Source organism: Salmo trutta, chromosome 14, assembly GCF_901001165.1.
Source record: "Salmo trutta chromosome 14, fSalTru1.1, whole genome shotgun sequence".
In the NCBI taxonomy this organism is placed as follows: Eukaryota; Metazoa; Chordata; class Actinopteri; order Salmoniformes; family Salmonidae; genus Salmo; species Salmo trutta.
The window spans coordinates 83,797,206-83,816,693 of record NC_042970.1 but is presented as its reverse complement, the minus strand read 5'-3'; the positions used below and the strand labels follow the sequence as shown (position 1 = coordinate 83,816,693).

The 19,488-nt window shown below is 42.3% G+C and overlaps 3 pseudogenes; all 3 read left to right on the top strand.

Moving 5' to 3' along the window:
* Positions 1 to 432: 432 nt before the first annotated feature.
* LOC115147917 (myosin heavy chain, fast skeletal muscle-like) lies at positions 433 to 3,077 on the top strand (annotated as a pseudogene).
* Positions 3,078 to 4,359: 1,282 nt separating this feature from the next.
* Positions 4,360 to 5,541, top strand: LOC115147915 (myosin heavy chain, fast skeletal muscle-like; annotated as a pseudogene).
* A 304-nt stretch (positions 5,542 to 5,845) lies between these two features.
* LOC115147696 (myosin heavy chain, fast skeletal muscle-like) lies at positions 5,846 to 13,915 on the top strand (annotated as a pseudogene).
* Positions 13,916 to 19,488: the final 5,573 nt, after the last annotated feature.

Genomic DNA, 19,488 nt, shown 5'->3' with positions numbered 1-19,488 from the left:
GGGTTATCAGTATAGCTCTTTCCAGTAGGAAAACCCTCTCAATCACTACTGCTAATACACATGGATCACTCTCAAACAATGTTACTTTACCCCTATTGTAAGGATGAGAAACATGCAAAACAAACATGATAACTTTCTCCTTATTGGAAGGCATTGTTTTCATTTTATTCTAACAATGTTACTTAATAAAGAAGGATTCATTTACATTGAGTGTTCGTCTTTAGTGGATAATTTCCGTTACAAAAGTCATGCAAGAGAGTTTTTGGAAACCAAATTCCCACCTCCAGAAATGATTTGAAATGATGAATATGGGAGAAAATCAAAACCTAACTCACAAAAAGTTATCCAAACTATTTTGTCAGTGTGACATCAGAACAAGCGATCTAGTGTCACTGAATCTGTTGTGTTGGTTCTCTCTCCAGTGGCTGATAAATCGCCTACCTGCTGGGCCTGAACTCAGCTGAGATGTGTGAAAGCTCTGTGCTACCCCAGAGTGAAGGTCGGCAACGAGTATGTGACAAGAGGACAGACTGTGGCTCAGGTAAGTCAGCCAAACACAGCATCTACCATTTTCTGACCACCCGTAATATTTTGGGGACGAGGGCATTGCTTTTTTAAATGGTGATGTTGTTATCCCAAGGTCTATCACCTTATCACCAGACACGGTCAATAGCTAATGCATTAATTGAGGTATATAATTGCAGGTTAATAACTCAGTCAGTGCTCTGGCCAAGTCCATCTATAGAGGATGTTCTTGTGGATGGTCATCCGTATCAATGAGATGTTGGACACCAAGAATCCAAGGCAGTTCTATATCGGTGTTGCTTGACATTGCCGGGTTTGAGATCTTTGATGTGAGTATGAGACCAGAACAAGACAATTAGTTGTGATTGAGATGGATTACAGTCTTGTATGATGAAATGATCCCTTTTAAAATAACATCAACAGTACAACAGCATGGAGCAGCTGTGCATCAACTTCACCAATGAGAAACTGCAACAGTTTTTCAACCACACCATGTTCGTCCTGGAGCAAGAGGAGTACAAGAAGGAGGGAATCGTCTGGGCCTTCATTGACTTCGGCATGGATTTGGCTGCCTGCATTGAGCTTATTGAGAAGGTAAGCTGTCTGTGAAGAATGTAATGGACGCAAAAGCGAAGATCATAGGGAGCCCTGTGTGAGATATTATCACAGTGGTACAACGTATCTGACTGTTGAGAACTCAATATGTTTCCTATTATGTACCCCAAAATGAATATAATCATATAATAGCATGTATACTATAGGATAAATGTGATCCTAAATGGAAATATCACTAATTTGATATACATCTATTTTCGTAAAGCCATTGGGCATCTTCTCCATCCTTGAAGAGGAGTGCATGTTCCCCAAGTCTTCAGACACTACCTTCAAGGACAAGCTGTACGCCAGCATCTTGGCAAAACAAAGGCATTTGAGAAGCCCAAGCCTGCCAAAGGCAAGGCAGAGGCCCACTTCTCCCTGGTGCATTACGCCGGTACTGTGGACTACAACATCACTGGGTGGCTGGAGAAGAACAAGGATCCCTTGAATGACTCAGTTTGTCAACTGTATGGGAAGTCCGGAGTAAAAATTTTGGCTGCCCTGTATCCCCTCCCCCTCCTGAGGGTAAACAAGCATCATGTCACAATATTTAACTAAATACTAGTTACAACTCAGACCCAAATGTTCTTTAAAGTCTTAGAATGTATCACAATTTCTCAACGTTTATTACTGGGTTGATTTACTCATAGACTTGGTTAATTGAATCATGGAGTAGGTCTTATTTAACATAATCTCATTGGCAGCATTTGCCTCTAGATAAGTGTGAAGTTAACCAGATTCTCTGATTTATAATTAGTGTGCTTGCTGAAGACAAGACCACTCTAGATTTCTTACATACTCTTATTACTATTATTCTATTTATTCCACCCACTCTAGGAAATGTACTTTTCTAGTTATCTTTACTTTTCCCCATTTTAACAGATAAAGCCAAGAAAGGAGGCAAGAAGAAGGGTGGTTCCATGCAGACTGTGTCCTCACAGTTCAGGGTGAGCTTTTGAAATGTGTTTATTCAGTCCTTCAAAAGGTGCATTGATTATCAGAAATGATGTCTGAGAAAATGGTTTGTAACCCTCTTACAGGAGAACTTACATAAGCTGATGACCAACTTGAGGAGCACTCATCCTCACTTTGTGCGCTGCCTGATCCCCAACGAGTCAAAGACTCCAGGTACAATAAATATTGAGTTAAATATGTAATCTTATCAGTACAGTACCAGTAACCTTAACAATTCCAATCTTTAACCTGTTTATGAGTATTAAATGAGACTTGGTTGTTTTACCAGGTCTGATGGAGAACTTCCTGGTTATCACCAGCTCAGGTGTAATGGTGTACTGGAGGGTATCAGGATCTGCAGAAAGGGCTTCCCCAGCAGAATCATCTATGCTGACTTCAAGCAGAGGTACATACGTGCAAGCATGCACACACACCAACACACACACACACACACCACACACACACACACACACACACACACACACACACACACAACACACACACACACACACACACACACACACATACACACACACAGAAATTATTGGCACTCTTGATAAAGATGAGCAGAAAAGACTGTATCAAATAAATAACACTGATACTGAGCTATATTGTATGGTCTAACATTTGTGACAATTATATTATTTTATACTCAGAGAAAACGATTTTGTTTAACAATTCATATTTTATTTCAAGATAGGGCTCATAATTATTGACACACCTGTTTTCAATACGAGGATAATGGCACTGAGTCTTTCTCTAGAATGTTGTATGAGATTGGAGATCACATGGAGAGGGATCTTGGACCATTCCTCCTTCCATAATCCTTCCAGATCCTTGATATCCATCATTCAAACCACAGGTTTTCAATGGGGTTCAAGTCTGGAGACTGAGATGGCCATAGTAAAATGTTGATTTTGTGTTCGATTAAACATTGTGTGCTTGGGGTTATTGTCTTGCTGAAATACTCACCTGTGGCCATGTTTCAGCCTCCTGGCTGAGGCAACCGAGTTTTTGGCAAAAATGTCATGGTACTGGGTAAAGTTCATGATGCCGTTGACCTTAACGAGGGCCCCCGGATCATTTGACGTAAAGTAGCCCCATAACATCAAAGATCCTCCACCATATTTTACAGTAGGTGTGGGGTTATTTTCCTCATATACATATTTTACAGTAGGTATGGGGGTTATTTTCCTCATATACATATTTTACAGTAGGTATGGGGGTTATTTTCCTCATATACATATTTTACAGTAGGTATGGGGTTATTTTCCTGATATACATATTTACAGTAGGTATGGGGTTATTTCCTGAAATCCATATTTTTTTAGAATCCAAAAGCATTTTTGATCATACAATATAGCTCAGTATTTGTATTAATCATTTTTTACAGTCTACTTTTGCTCATCGTATCAAGGGTGCCAATCATTTTGAACCTCACTGTATACCAATCAACCAATTACAACTTGGCAGATTTTAAAACGTCCCCTCATTCAGGTACAAAAGTACTGAATGCCGAGTGTCCATCCCTGAGGGCCAGTTCATGGACAACAAGAAGGCTTCTGAGAAGCATGCTTGGATCATTTGATGTGAATCACGAGGATTACGAAGTTTGGACACACCAAGGTCAGTCAACATACCCCCCAGTTAAAAGTTGACAACAAACACAACTTGAATGATAATTTAAACCCGTACCATATAAAATCTCTCCAGGTGATCATCCATCCTTTTGTTCTTTCTTCTTCATTTCACTAATGGAAAAGGTGGAAAAACATTGTAGTGTTTTTCTTCCTAGTCATGCATCACAAGTATAGAAGAGAAACTAAACTGATAATCATGTACATTGTGTTGGAGTGGTATGGCTTCAGTTATCTGATTCTGTTTAGATTATTAATCTACTGTACAATAACTAACTTAGAAACAACCTATCACATGGTTTGTTTGTAACCATTACATTGTTAATGTTGTTTAAATCAATCATAGTGGTTGTTGTTCCCCTCTTTTGATTTAACCGTTTCTATCTGTCACCATCTGTGGTTCCATTGACCATGTTAACCTTGTGTCTCAGGTGTTCTTCAAAGCCGGTCTGCTTGGGTGTCCTGGAGGAGATGAGAGATGAGAAGCTGGCCTCTCTGGTCGGCATGGTCCAGGCTCTCAGCCGTGGATTCCTCATGAGGAGAGAGTTTAGCAAGATGATGGAGAGGAAGGTGAGGAATAGTAGACATCTTGGCAAAGCTTTCTGTCAACCACCTGTATCTAAGGCATTATGATTACTGACTGTATATGCTGTGAGTTGTTCAGAATGAGAAAGTACATCTTATAATGTCTACTAAAAGCTTTGGGTTAATTAATTGAAAAGTCAAAAAATGTAATAAAAAATTGATGTGTGTAGCAAACTAAGGATTCTAGCTTTATAGCTGCAGTTTGGGATTGGCTGTTCAACTGTCATTTAAATGTGTGGTATTTACCTTTTAATTCTTGAATAATATAAAATGTCTCATGAGCTTAGCATGACTGTCAATCCTTGCATCTAGAGAGCGGTCTATGAATTTAAGAGGGGTTATATTTCCCTAGCCCCATTCCTCAGCTGTAAACAAACAGTGGCAGGTGGTTCTGTTTTGTTGTTCATCTAATCACAGAATGTAGCTTTAAGCATGTCACTCACCATGCCACTCCATCCTTTCTGTCGACCAGAGAATCAATTTATGCCATCCAGTACAACATCCGCTCATTCATGAATGTGAAAACCTGGCCATGGATGAAGTTGTACTTCAAGATCAAGCCCCCTGCTGCAGAGCGCTGAGACTGAGAAGGAGCTGGCCAACATGAAGGAGAACTATGAGAAGATGAAGACAGACCTGGCAAAGGCTCTGTCTACAAAGAAGCAAATGGAGGAGAAGTTGGTGTCCCTGACGCAGGAGAAGAACGACCTGGCGCTCCAAGTCGCATCTGTGAGTCAGCAACTACCCTCGTATGGGCACATTTACATACACATGAATACACACACATACACAGACATATGAACCACTGTAAAGTATGTGGCTAACTCACACATTTTTATTGACCATGTTATATATTGTATATATTTCATGAATTTCTACTGATTTGCTCTGACCTCTTTGAGTAAAATGTATATTTGATACACAAAGTGAGGCTCTGATTTGTTTACTCCTGTTCTGAAACCAGGAAGGAGAGAGTCTGAACGATGCTGAGGAAAGGTGCGAGGGGCTCATCAAGAGCAAGATCCAGCAGGAGGCCAAACTCAAAGAGACGACCGAGAGGCTGGAGGATGAGGAGGAGATCAATGCTGAGTTGACTGCCAAGAAGAGGAAGCTGGAGGATGAGTGCTCTGAGCTGAAGAAGGACATTGATGACCTGGAGCTCACCCTGGCCAAAGTGGAGAAGGAGAAGCACGCCACTGAAACAAGGTCTGTGTCTTACCATAGACAGTCTAACCAACAATAATCCAATCAAAACATAGCTTAACAGAAATGGAATTCAAGTTGTATTGTGGGTGCAGGAAAAATTAAGACACAATAGTGGAATTTCAGTTGTAGGGTACTCCCAACAGTCATGCATGTTCTTCTCCCCCTCATTTATGATTTCCATTCAGTACACTGACATTGTGAACACTGCTATCTAGTGTTGAATCTTTAGTACAGTAATTGTTGATTAAAAAAAATTATCGAAATGAAATGAATCCAATATATAACAAACTAAATCTCCCCTTTACGGTGAAGTATAATTATGTTGGGCCATTTACAGGTTAAAAACCTGACAGAGGAAGATGGCGTCTATGGATGAGAGTGTTGCCAAGCTGACCAAGGAGAAGAAAGCCCTCCAAGAGGCCCACCAGCAGACACTGGATGACCTGCAGGCAGAGGAGGACAAAGTCAACACTCTGACCAAGGCCAAGACCAAGCTGGAACAGCAAGTGGACGACGTGAGTTTGACATTTTGGCCATGAAAGCATGTAAGATGATATTATCTTCAGTTGTTAGATTTGAAGAATATATGTTTTTTTTAATCTTCTAGCTTGAAGGTTCTCTGGAGCAAGAGAAGAAGCTCCGTATGGACCTTGAGAGATCCAAGAGAAAGCTGGAGGGAGATCTGAAACTGGCCCAGGAGTCCATAATGGACCTGGAGAATGACAAGCAGCAAGCTGATGAGAAAATCAAGAAGTAAACACAAACAAATGACTACAGTATTACCTGCTATAATGGTTGTTCTTGACTAATTATTGTAATTACTAATTAGCACTTGAATGGTATTCATAAAAGCAAAGTGAATGGTATAATACTCTCCCTTTACACTATCAAACAAAAACAAACTCTGCAATCGACGTATTTTTGATTCTTAGGAAGGACTTTGAGACCACCCAGCTCCTCAGCAAGGTTGAGGATGAGCAGTCTCTGGGAGCTCAGCTGCAGAAGAAGATCAAGGAACTCCAGGTACAGTAGAGGATATAAGCTCCAGTAAAGAAAAGCACAGACTTGAATAATTTCCTGAAAAACATTATTTTGGTAGCACACATTTTTCCAGGTGGCTTATGATGGCTGAGTAGGTTGGAAGATGGTGCTTCTTCCTGGAGATTCTAAACATTGTAAAGATGGTGCTTCTTACCATTGTGATTTTGGTTCCTGCATGTGACACTGTCCTACTGAATATATTAGTGTAACTGGCTTTGTATTAAACACATTTATGCTAAATATACATACTATTATAATTTTGTGAGGTTCAATTGTTTCATCTGTATTGTAGTGTTCATCCCCCTGCTCCTGCCCCCTGTTTCTAGGCCCGTATTGAGGAGCTGGAGGAGGAAATTGAGGCTGAGCGCGCTGCCAGGGCTAAGGTTGAGAAGCAGAGGGCCGATCTCTCCAGGGAACTTGAGGAGATCAGCGAGAGGCTGGAGGAGGCCGGAGGCGCCACTGCTGCTCAGATTGAGATGAACAAGAAGCGTGAGGCTGAGTTCCAGAAGCTGCGTCGTGATCTTGAAGAGTCCACCCTGCAGCATGAGGCCACAGCCGCCGCTCTGCGCAAGAAGCAGGCCGACAGTGTGGCTGAGCTCGGGGAGCAGATCGACAACCTGCAGCGCGTCAAGCAGAAGCTGGAGAAGGAGAAGAGCGAGTACAAGATGGAGATTGATGACCTCTCCTAGCAACATGGAGGCCGTCGCCAAGGCTAAGGTGAGTAGTAATGTTTTGGTCAAGAAGTGTTGAGGATGGTCAACTACATTACCATTCAAGTGAACTGAAGTTGACAGGCAGTCAAATATATAAAGTAATGATGGAACAGTGCTTCACTAACAGGGCAATCTGGAGAAGATGTGCCGTACTCTTGAGGGACCAGCTGAGTGAGCTCAAGACTAAGAATGATGAGAATGTTCGCCCAGGTCAACGACATCAGCGGACAGAGGGCCAGACTCCTGACAGAAAATGGTAACATCAACAATGAACAACAAGCCAATGCTTTCCTTCAGTAGAACACAACATGTATTATGGGCTAAATCCACATAGTTCTACTGTACTATTCACCACCTAAAATTGCCCTACGATTCCTCAACATACGTTTTCAATCTTAGAAAACAGTGACCCTATTAACAAGATGTCCCTCTGTCCCTGCAGGTGAGTTTGGCCGCCAGCTGGAGGAGAAGGAAGCCCTGGTGTCTCAGCTGACCAGAGGAAAACAGGCCTTCACTCAGCAGGTGGAGGAGCTGAAGAGGGCGATTGAGGAGGAGGTCAAGGTAAGGGACTCAAAATGGACTCCACCGTCCACAGAGTTTAGAGCTATATCTTTATATACACGGTGACTACGCCACCCTCAGAGATTCCTGTTGTCTCTCCACCCTCAGAGACTTCTACTGTCTCTCCACCCTCAGAGACTTCTACTGTCTCTCCACCCTCAGAGACTTCTACTGTCTCTCCACACTCAGAGACTCCTACTGTCTCTCCACCCTCAGAGACTTCTACTGTCTCACCACGCTCAGAGACTTTGACCATAATTTGTTTTATTATCTCTCTCATCTCTCTTTGCATTTTGTCTTTCTTTCTCACAGGCTAAAAATGCACTGGCCCACGGTGTTCAGTCTGCCCGCCATGACTGTGACCTCCTGAGGGAGCAGTTTGAGGAGGAGCAGGAGGCCAAGGCAGAGCTGCAACGCGGTATGTCCAAGGCCAACAGTGAGGTGGCTCAGTGGAGGACTAAGTATGAAACTGATGCCATCCAGCGCACAGAGGAGCTGGAGGAGGCCAAGTGAGTCGCACGCAACAGAAAAACTCAGATATGGTGTGGATGGTGAGAGTGGTAGGGGGCAAATGAGAAAATGTTTCATCAATATGTATTGTTTGTCAAATGTTAAAATAAATTACACCATAAAAACCACCGTCTCTTGTCCAACAGGAAGAAGCTGGCCCAGCGTCTACAGGATGCCGAGGAGACCATTGAGGCGACCAACTCCAAGTGCGCCTCCCTGGAGAAGACCAAGCAGAGGCTGCAGGGAGAGGTGGAGGACCTCATGATTGATGTTGAGAGAGCCAACGCATTGGCCGCCAACCTCGATAAGAAGCAGAGGAACTTTGACAAGGTGAAAATTAATAAACCTATATTTTTTATCAATTGTATAATTGTTGCATATTTCTAATTTAAAAACTCTTCATCTTCGCCTTATAATGAAAATTCCATGGATTTCCCTAGGTTCTGGCAGAGTGGAAGCAGAAGTATGAGGAGGGCCAGGCTGAGCTCGAAGGAGCTCAGAAGGAGGCTCGCTCTATGAGCACTGAACTCTTCAAGATGAGAACTCCTACGAGGAGGCTCTGGATCATCTGGAGACTCTGAAGAGAGAGAACAAGAACCTGCAACGTGAGCATTTGACAGCAGTTATATTTGGCTCATGTTTGACTAGTGTTTTGAAAATGGAGGGAACTCCAATCATCAAAACTATTATTACACCATTTCAGAAATGTCATGTTCTACATAATTTGTATATATTGTTTTACTTGTAGACAGTACTCTTTTGAATATTCCAAATAAGTGGTAGGAAATTATATTTGCAAGATACTATGAGGTAATGTTAGTTAGTGAATTTTTAATATGATTCAATGTCCAAATTAACGCACTGGCATATCCACTGAAATCTCCAAAGTCTAAACTTAATGTGTGTGTGTGTGTGTGTGTGTGTGTGTGCAGAGGAAATCTCTGACCTGACTGAGCAGATCGGCGAGACTGGCAAGAGCATCCATGAGCTGGAGAAGGCCAAGAAGACCGTGGAGACAGAGAAGTCTGAGATCCAGACCGCTCTGGAGGAGGCTGAGGTACAAACTACAGCTGTTTGATGGGAAAGCAATGTTACACTAGACAATGCCAGCTACAGTCCAATGATGCCTGTATTTGAGTTTATTGTAGTCATATATATTTAATTCCTACATACAAATGTATTGAACACAACTGGCCTGACTGCTTCTGTTTGTCCAGGGAACACTGGAGCACGAGGAATCCAAGATTCTGCGTGTGCAGCTGGAGCTGAACCAGATCAAGGGTGAGGTGGACAGGAAGATCGCTGAGAAGGATGAGGAGATGGAGCAGATCAAGAGGAACAGCCAGAGGGTGGTTGACTCCATGCAGAGCACCCTGGACTCTGAGGTCAGGAGCAGGAATGACGCCCTGAGGGTGAAGAAGAAGATGGAAGGAGACCTGAATGAGATGGAGATCCAGCTGAGCCACTCCAACAGGCAGGCCGCTGAGGCCCAGAAACAGCTGAGGAACGTCCAGGGACAGCTCAAGGTAAAGGGATTGGGACATCAGGCTCAAAACCCTGAACATGGAGAGGGATTTGTTTGTGAATCTGTAGAAAAGAATAGACAGAGGAATTGAATAGAGTGGACAATGCACTGTAGAAAGTTAGGGATACTGGGTAAATTCTTCCCAATGAACATTTATATCACCCATCCTATCACCCCTATTTCCACAAGTCCTAATGAACGTATGTCCTTGTGAATCACAGGATGCCCAATTGCACCTTGATGATGCCGTCCGTGTCGCAGAAGACATGAAGGAGCAGGCAGCCATGGTGGAGCGCAGAAACGGTCTGATGGTGGCTGAAATTGAGGAGCTGAGAGTTGCTCTGGAGCAGACAGAGAGAGGCCGCAAAGTGGCTGAGACTGAGCTGGTAGACGCCAGCGAGCGTGTTGGACTGCTGCACTCCCAGGTATGGGTCAAAAGCCATTTCCAACCAAGCATACTGTTAAAACACACCTTGAATTCAACAATGCTTGCATTGAGAGTTTAATCATTTCAGCCTTGTAAATTATCTTTAGAGCTAAACAAATCCTCTTGTTTCCTCCTGCAGAACACCAGCCTTCTGAACACCAAGAAGAAGCTGGAGACTGACCTGGTGCAGGTGCAGGGAGAGGTGGATGACATCGTCCAGGAGGCCAGGAATGCAGAGAGAAGGCCAAGAAGGCTATCACTGACGTGAGTCCTTGAATTACATCATACTTGATTTGTCCCTAAGGGCCAATGGTAGCTGGGCTGGTTACGAACAACAAAGATCTCAGAGGAACGTTATGATGAATTAAACAAACTACTTTTCCAGGCGGCAATGATGGCTGAGGAGCTGAAGAAGGAGCAGGACACCAGTTCTCACCTGGAGAGGATGAAGAAGAACCTGGAAGTCACAGTCAAGGACCTGCAGCACCGCCTGGATGAGGCTGAGAATCTGGCCATGAAGGGAGGCAAGAAGCAGCTCCAGAAACTGGAGTCCAGGGTGAGTTATCAGCAGGGTGGATTTGGGGTTGAATTAAAAGACAGTTTGCTGGAAATGTATTTGATCATGTAAAATACACCTCAGCATTTTGCAATTACTTTTTCTCTCATTAACCCACCTAAATCAGGAGTTCCCAAATGTCTTTGCATCAGGGACCCCTTCATAATATCAGAACACAAATGTTACATTAGATTGCGATATAATTAGCATCCACACAGTTTTACTATGACTTCAGCAGTGCATGGTCAGACTAATCAAGTCTTGGCCCCTGGGAAAGAACATTTGAAAGTCCCCTCTCTTGGCATCAGAGGGAATATTTTCCAGTTTTAAAGCATAAATTACAGTTATGTTCAAAACAAAAACATTGGGAATATGTTACACTTATGTTATGGAGTTGAGAACAATTGGAGCCAAGATATAAAAATGTATTTATCTAGTTGTTTCATTTAGGCTTGTACAATTCTTCTAAACTGCTGTCACGCCTGACCATAGAGAGCCCTTGGTTCTCTATTGTGTTTAGGTCAGAGCGTGAGTAGGGGGGTGTTCTAGTCATTCTATTTCTATGTTGGTGACTTGTATTGTTCCCAATTAGAGGCAGCTGTTAATCGTTGCTTCTAATTGGGGATCATATTTAGTAAGCCCTTTCTCCCACCTGCTTTGTGGGATATTGTTTTGTGTCTGTGTATGTAGTGCAACTGTGGTCATGGTTTCGTTGTTGGTTATTATTTATTTTTTGGGGGGGTAGTTTCACTTTGAATAAAGATCTGGAACTCAACTCAAGCTGCGCCTTGGTCCGCTCTGTATGACAATCGTGACAACTGCAAGTTAATTAATAGATTCAATAATAATAATACAAATTCATGATACATGAAAACGCATTCATCCAATTCATCTCAAAGTAATATTTAATTTCTCTCTCTCTCTAGATCGCTATCAGCTACATGTCTCATTTACTCTCTGCAAAAGGGCCGTTACTAGGGAAGCTAGTGTTGCTATGCGGGGCTACCAGCTAGAAGGCTAACGGCTAAATTAGCTTGTAGGCTACAGGATTTTCATAAGTTCATGAAAACATAACATCTTAACAAACATTACTCTCTAGAATATGGTGCTTTTCCACTCGCTTAACTTAAAAATAAAGGCATACAAATGTATTTATGTCAGGTGCTTCTGTCTTGCTGTGGCAAACTTCGCAATCCCCCATAACAGAAGCAAACTCATAACATTAAAACAGGCGAGTGGCGGCCTCTATTGGCCATACTGGTACTGCAATATGCACTGCAAAATGCACGACAAAATCGGTCAAATAAAAAAAGAGTCCTATATATTATAACTACAAGAAGAATTGAGTTTAATTTTTTTTTACAATTGTTGGAATAGTGTGCCTACCGATATCCCTGTGAGCCTCCCACACCCATGTTGTACATCTTAGGGTTAAGAACATAAATAGTGGATTAATAATATTACATTGTATTGTATTGGACCTTCTAATCTTGTTCCACAGATCCTTGGTAGTTTCATCCACTTGGAAAAGTACTTAGTGGAAGACAACAATTGTGCCTCCTTGACTGGGTAGAAGACTCTACCTCTGTTTAACAAAGATTTGTTTCACCACCTCAAACAAATGCCTAAATGTATTTGTTCCACAAAGGTGCGTGAGCTCGAGACTGAGGTGGAGGCCGAGCAGAGAAGAGGTGTAGATGCGGTAAAGGGAGTTCGGAAGTATGAGCGCAGAGTCAAGGAGCTCACTTACCAGGTAAGAGAAAGTGCATTCTTTACACACTTGACACTAACACAGACAGGTTTGTGTATAAAACTATTGTGACATTGATTCTTTGATCTTCTCCCACAGACTGAGGAGGATAAGAAGAATGTTAGCAGACTTCAGGACCTGGTAGATAAGCTGCAGATGAAAGTGAAGGCCTACAAGAGGCATTCTGAGGAAGCGGTGAGTCACATATTGAGTTAAATACTCTGAGTGCATAAATTCAACATAAAAAAATTAAATAATCCCCAGTAAACATTACAAACCTTAATGTCCATACAATTTAGTTTGAAGTAAGTGTTGCTACAGCACATCAGTCAACAGGGATAATTGATAGTGCAAGTAATTGCTGATGAAATTATACACCTTTCTGAGTGCCTCCTATTCCTATGTGTAACCAACTTAAAGGAGAGGGGGTTGAATAAGAATTTGCTCGTCTAGTGATTGTGCTGGAGGCGGTTTGATCCCCTGTTCTGACACTCACTTCTTCTGTTGTATCATCTGTCTACCTGTATAGATCGCTATCCTAAATCTGTCTTTTTTTTATTTAAAAAAGTTGACAGAATATTAATTTGCTACCTGAAGCATCAAACTTGAAATGCTGATGCTCTTCTCTCTTTTCCTCACCCAGGAGGAAGCAGCAAACCAGCACATGTCTAAGTTCAGGAAGGTTCAGCATGAGCTGGAGGAGGCTGAGGAGCGTGCTGACATCGCTGAGACTCAGGTCAACAAGCTCAGAGCCAAGACCCGTGACTCTGGAAAGGTACAGAACTGCTGCTAAACCTGTACCTGACTCATGCTTCAGATATGACCACATCAACACCACCTATGATTCAGTCTTCACAGAGGTCAATACTGACCTTTTACACTTGTTCAGCTGTATTTAAGATCACCAAGCAGCACATTTCAGGAATTGCTAATAAAGAAAGGTTAATTCTGTTGGTACTTCAAAATTTAAAATCCAAGCTGAGCACTGAGCATTAATGCTTGATATATTATATTCTGTCCAAGTCTATCCATATATTTATCATGTTCATTATTATTACTGATCCATTATATTCTAATCAAGTCTATCCATATATTTATCATGTTCATTATTATTACTGATCCATTATATTCTAACCAAGTCTATCCATATATTTATCATGTTCATTATTATTACTGATCCATTTTATTCTATCTTTCTTCGTACAGGGAAAAGAAGTTGCTGAATAAACAAGACCAAAGTCTTATCATTTTCCTGTGTTTCATAAAATATGGTTTTCATGGTGAAATGTTGAGCATTGATTAAAAACATGTAGGCCTACATAAACTTCCTTTGTGACTGTGGACTTATTACTCAGCAAACAGATTTTTCAAACAATAAAATATTGTACTTTAATTAATGGAGCAATTTGGGATTCCAAAAACAACAAAGCGGTAACTTTTTTTGGTAAACATCTGAGGGATGAGGATGGAGAAATGTAACCACTATCAAATTCTCAGACTGAGCTCTGGATGTAAGGACTGACCATCCATAACATAAAAATTATAGTTTTAACTCTTCACACTCTTTACACTGGGATTGTAGGGATATTCTCAGAACTATGTTCGCAGAAAACAACAAACCAGAGTTTAGCATTTTTTTTCCATTTAATTAAATTTCACCTTTATTTAACCAGGTAGGCTAGTTGAGAACAAGTTCTCATTTAAAACTGCGACCTGGCCAAGATAAAGCAAAGCAGTTCGACACATACAACAACACAGTTACACATGGAATAAACAAACATGCAGTCAATAATACAGGATAAAAAAGTCTATATACAGTGTGTGCAAATGAGGTAAGATAAGGGAAGTAAGGCAATAAATAGGCCATAGTGGCAAGGTAATTCTGATATAGCAATTAAACACTGGAGTGATAGATGTGCAGAAGGTGAATGTGCAAGTAGAAATACTGGGGTGCAAAGGAGCAAAATAAATAAATACAGTATGGGGATGAGGTAGTTGGATGGGCTGTTTACAGATGGGCTATGCACAGGTGCAATGATCTTTGAGCTGCTCTGACAGCTGGTGCTTAAAGCTGATTTTTGCAGTACGTTCCAGTCATTGGCAACAGAGAACGGGAAGGAAAGGCGGCCAAAGGAGGAATTGGCTTTGGGGGTGACCATTGAAATATACTTGCTGAATAACGTGCTGCGGGTGTGTGCTGCTATGGTGACCAGTGAGCTGAGATAAGGCGGGGCTTTACCTAGCAAAGACTTGTAGATGACCTGCAGCCAGTGGGTTTGGCGAAGAGCATGAAGGGAGGGCCAGCCAACGAGAGTGTACAGGTCGCAGTGGTGGGTAGTACATGGGGCTTTGGTGACAAAACAGATGGCACTGTGATAGACTGCATCCAATTTGTTGAGTAGAGTGTTGGAGGCTATTTTGTAAATGACATCGCCGAAGTTGAGGATCGCTAGGATGGTCAGTTTTACGAGGGTATGTTTGGCAGCATGAGTGAAGGATGCTTTGTTTTGCGAAATAGGAAGCCGATTCCAGATTTAATTTTGGATTGGAGATGCTTAATGTGGGTCTAAAAGGAGAGTTTATAGTCTAACCAGACACCTAAGTATTTGTAGTTGTCCACATATTCTAAGTCAGAACCGTACAGAGTAGTGATGCTGGAAGGGCGGGCAGGTGCGGGCACTGATCGGTTGAAGAGCATGCATTTAGTTTTACTTGCATTTAAGAGCAGTTGGAGGCCATGGAAGGAGAGTGGTATGGCATTGAAGCTCGTCTGGAGGTTAGTTAACACAGTGTCCAAAGAAGGGCCAGAAGTATACAGAATGGTGTTGTCTGCGTAGAGTTGGATCAGAGAATCACCAGCAGCAAGACCGATGTCATTGATGTATACAGAGAAGAGAGTCAACCCGAGAATTGAACCCTATGGCACCCCCATAGAGACTGCCAGAGGTCCGGACAACAGGCCCTTCAATTTGACACACTGAACTCTATCTGGGAAATAGTTGGTGAACCAGGCGAGGCAGTCATTTGAGAAACCAAGGCTGTTGAGTCTGCCGATAAGAATGTGGTGATTGACAGGTTGATGAATACGGCTGCACAGTATTGTCTCTTATCGATGGTGGCTATGATATCGTTTAGGACCTTGAGCGTGGCTGAGGTGCACCCATGACCAGCTCGGAAACCAGACTACATAGCGGAGAAGGTACGGTGGGATTCGAAACGGTCGGTGATTTGTTTGTTAACTTGGCCTTCGAAGACCTTAGAAAGGCAGGGTAGGATAGATATAGGTCTGTCGCAGTTTGGGTCTACAGTGTCTCCCCCTTTGAAGACGGGGATGACTGCAGCAGCTTTCCAATCTTTGGGGATCTCAGACGATATGAAAGAGAGGTTGAACAGGGGTTGAATAGGGGTTGCAACAATTTCGGCAGATCATTTTAGAAAGAGAGGGTCCAGATTTTCTAGCCCGGCTGATTTGTAGGGGTCCAGATTTTGCAGCTCTTTCAGAACATCAGCTATCTGGATTTGGGTGAAGGAGAAATGGGGGAGGCTTGGGCGAGTTGCTGTGGGGGGTACGGGGCTGTTGACCAGGGTAGGGGTAGCCAGGTGGAAAGCATGGCCAGCTGTAGAAAAATGCTTATTGAAATTCTCAATTATCGTGGATTTATCGGTGGTGACAGTGTTTCCTAGCCTCAGAGCAGTGGGCAGCTGGGAGGAGGTGCTCTTATTCTCCATGGGCTTTACAGTGTCCCAGAACTGTCTTGAGTTTGTGCTACAAGATGCAAATTTCTGTTTGAAAAAAGCTAGCCATAGCTTTCCTAACCGCTTGTGTATTTTGGTTCCTTCTTCCCTGAAAGTTGCATATCACGGGGGCTATTCGATGCTAATGCAGTACGCCACAGGATGTTTTTGTGCTGGTCAAGGGCAGTCAGGTCTGAAGTGAACCAAGGGCTATATCTATTCCTGGTTCAATTTTTTTTGAATAAGGCATGCTTATTTAAGATGGTGAGGAAGGCACTTTTAAAGAATAACCAGGCATCCTCTACTGACGGGATGAGGTCAATATCCTTCTAGGATACCCGGGCCAGGTCGATTAGAAAGACCTGCTCGCTTAAGTGTTTTAGGGAGCGTTTGACAGTGATGAGGGGTGGTCGTTTGACCGTAGACCCATTACGGATGCAGGCAATGAGGCAGTGATCGCTGAGATCTTGGTTGAAGACAGCAGAGTTGTATTTGGAGGGCAAGTTGGATAGGATGATATCTATGAGGGTGCCTGTCTTTACAGGCTCATTGATAATTTTGGGAGATTGAGGGCATCAAGCTTAGATTGTAGGATGGCCGGGGAGTTAAGCATGTCCCAGTTTAGGTCACCTAGCAGCATGAGCTCTGAAGATAGATGGGGGCAATCAATTCACATAATATGGTGTCCATGGCACAGCTGGGGGCAGAGGGTGGTCTATAGCAAGCGGTAACGGTGAGAGACTTGTTTCTGGAAAGGTGGATTTTTAAAAGTAGAAGCTCGAATTGTTTGGGTACAGACATGGATAGTAAGACAGAGCTCTGCAGGCTATCTCTGTAGTAGATTGTCACACTGCCCCCTTTGGCAGTTCTATCTTGTCGGAAAATGTTATAGTTAGGGATGGAAATTTCAAGGTTTTTTGGTGGTCTTCCTAAGCCAGGATTCAGACATGGCTAGGACATCCGGGTTGGCAGAGTGTGCTAAAACAGTGGATAAAACAAACTTGGGGAGGAGGCTTCTAATGTTAACATGCATGAAACCAAGGCTTTTACGGTTAAAGAAGTCTGCAAATGAGAGCGCCTGGGGAATGGGAGTGGAGATAGGCACTGCAGGGCCTGGATTAACCTCTACATCACCAGAGGAACAGAGGAGGAGTAGGATAAGGATACGACTAAAGGCTATAAGAACTGGTCATCTAGTACGTTCGGAGCAGGTTTCTGGGCGTGATAGAATAGATTCAAGGCATAATGTACAGACAAAGGTATGGTAGGATGTGAATACAGTGGAGGTAAACCTAGGCATAGAGTGACTATTAGAGAGATATTGTCTCTAGAAACATCATTTAAACCAGGTGATGTCACCGCATGTGTGGGAGGTGGAACAGAAGGGTTAGCTAAGGCATATTGAGCAGGGCTAGAGGCTCTACAGTGAAATAAGATAATAATCACTAACCAGAACAGCAATGGACAAGACATATTGACATTAGAGAGAGGCATGCGAAGCCGAGTGATCATAGGGGTCCAGTGAGTAGTTAAGCTGGCTGGAGACATGGCGATTCAGACAGCTAGCGGGCCGGGGCTAGCAAGCTAGCAGAAGGGCCTTAGAGGGACGTTGCGACGGAAGAAGTCTGTTGTAGCCTCCTCGTGCGGAGCCTCCTCATGTGGTTCCATCGGCAGACCAGCCGTGATGGACTAGTTGGGTTCAATATAGTAAAGGGGCCCAGTCAAATTGGCAAAATAGGTATAGTGGCCCAAGAAATTGGCCGATGGACCAATTCAGCTAACAGTCTGATATGCTAGTTAGCTGGCTAGCTTCTGTTGGGGGATTCGAAAGTAAAGAAAAATACTTTAGAAAATAGCAGATCCATACCGCATTGGGTGAGGCAACCAGCCTCGCAGGAGAGTATTTGAATTTTTTTCACAGATTATGCAAATATTAATCTGTTGTGGACACACTACGTAAACATTAATGGTGATAGAGCATCTGACCAAATTACTCAAGATTTTAGTTCTGGGTTTTACTGATATTATGTGCATATAAATGACAAAATAAATGACAAATGTGACATTGTTTATCATTAGCCAGTTTGCATTTGCAAAGAAACCTTTACAGCAGATATGCACTTCAGTAATGATTAGAGTTCTTATGGTAATACAATTTCATATGATCGCTTAGATAAATTATGGTAATAAACATTATAAACATGGTTTTACACATTATAAACATGGTAATATACATTATAAACACGGTAATACAAAAACAGTTATATACATTATAAACACAGTAACATACATTATAAACACGGTAATACATTATAAACATGGTAATACACATTATCAACTCAGTAATACACATTATAAACACAGTAGTACTCATTAACATGGTAACACACGTCATTAACACGTTAATAAAAATTATAAACATGGCAACACACATCACAAACACGTTAATACACATCACAAACACGTTAATACACATGATAAACACGGTAATAAACATTATAAACGTGGTAATACACATTATAAACATACTTCAGGGTCATTTCCCCTAATCGTTTAAATGGGCTCGACGATTATGTCATAAAATATTTTAAAATGTGGTCATTTAAGATATATACTGAATAAAAATATAAACGCAACACGCAACAATTTCAAAGATTTTACTGAGTTACAGTTCACATAAGGAAATCAGTCAATTGAAGTAAATAAATTAGGCTCTAATCTATGGATTTCACATGACTGGGAGTACAGATATGCATCTGTTGGTCACAGATACCTTTATTAAAACAAAAGGTTGTGGCGTGGATCAGAAAACCAGTCAGTATCTGTTATGACCACCATTTGCCTCATGCAGCGCGACACAACTCATTCTCATAGAGTTAGTCGGGCTGTTTATTATGGCCTGTGGAATGTTGTCCCACTCCTCTCCAATGGCTGTGCGAACTTGCTGGATATTGGCGGGAACTAGAACACGCTGTCATACACGTCAATCCAGAGCATCCCAAACTGGCTCAATGGGTGACATGTCTGGCATGCAGGCCATGGAAGAACTGGGACATTTTCAGCTTCCAGGAATTGTGTACAGATCCTTGCAACATGGGGCCATGCATTATCATGCTGAAACATGAGGTGATGGCGGCAGATGAATGACAAGACAATGGGCCTCAGG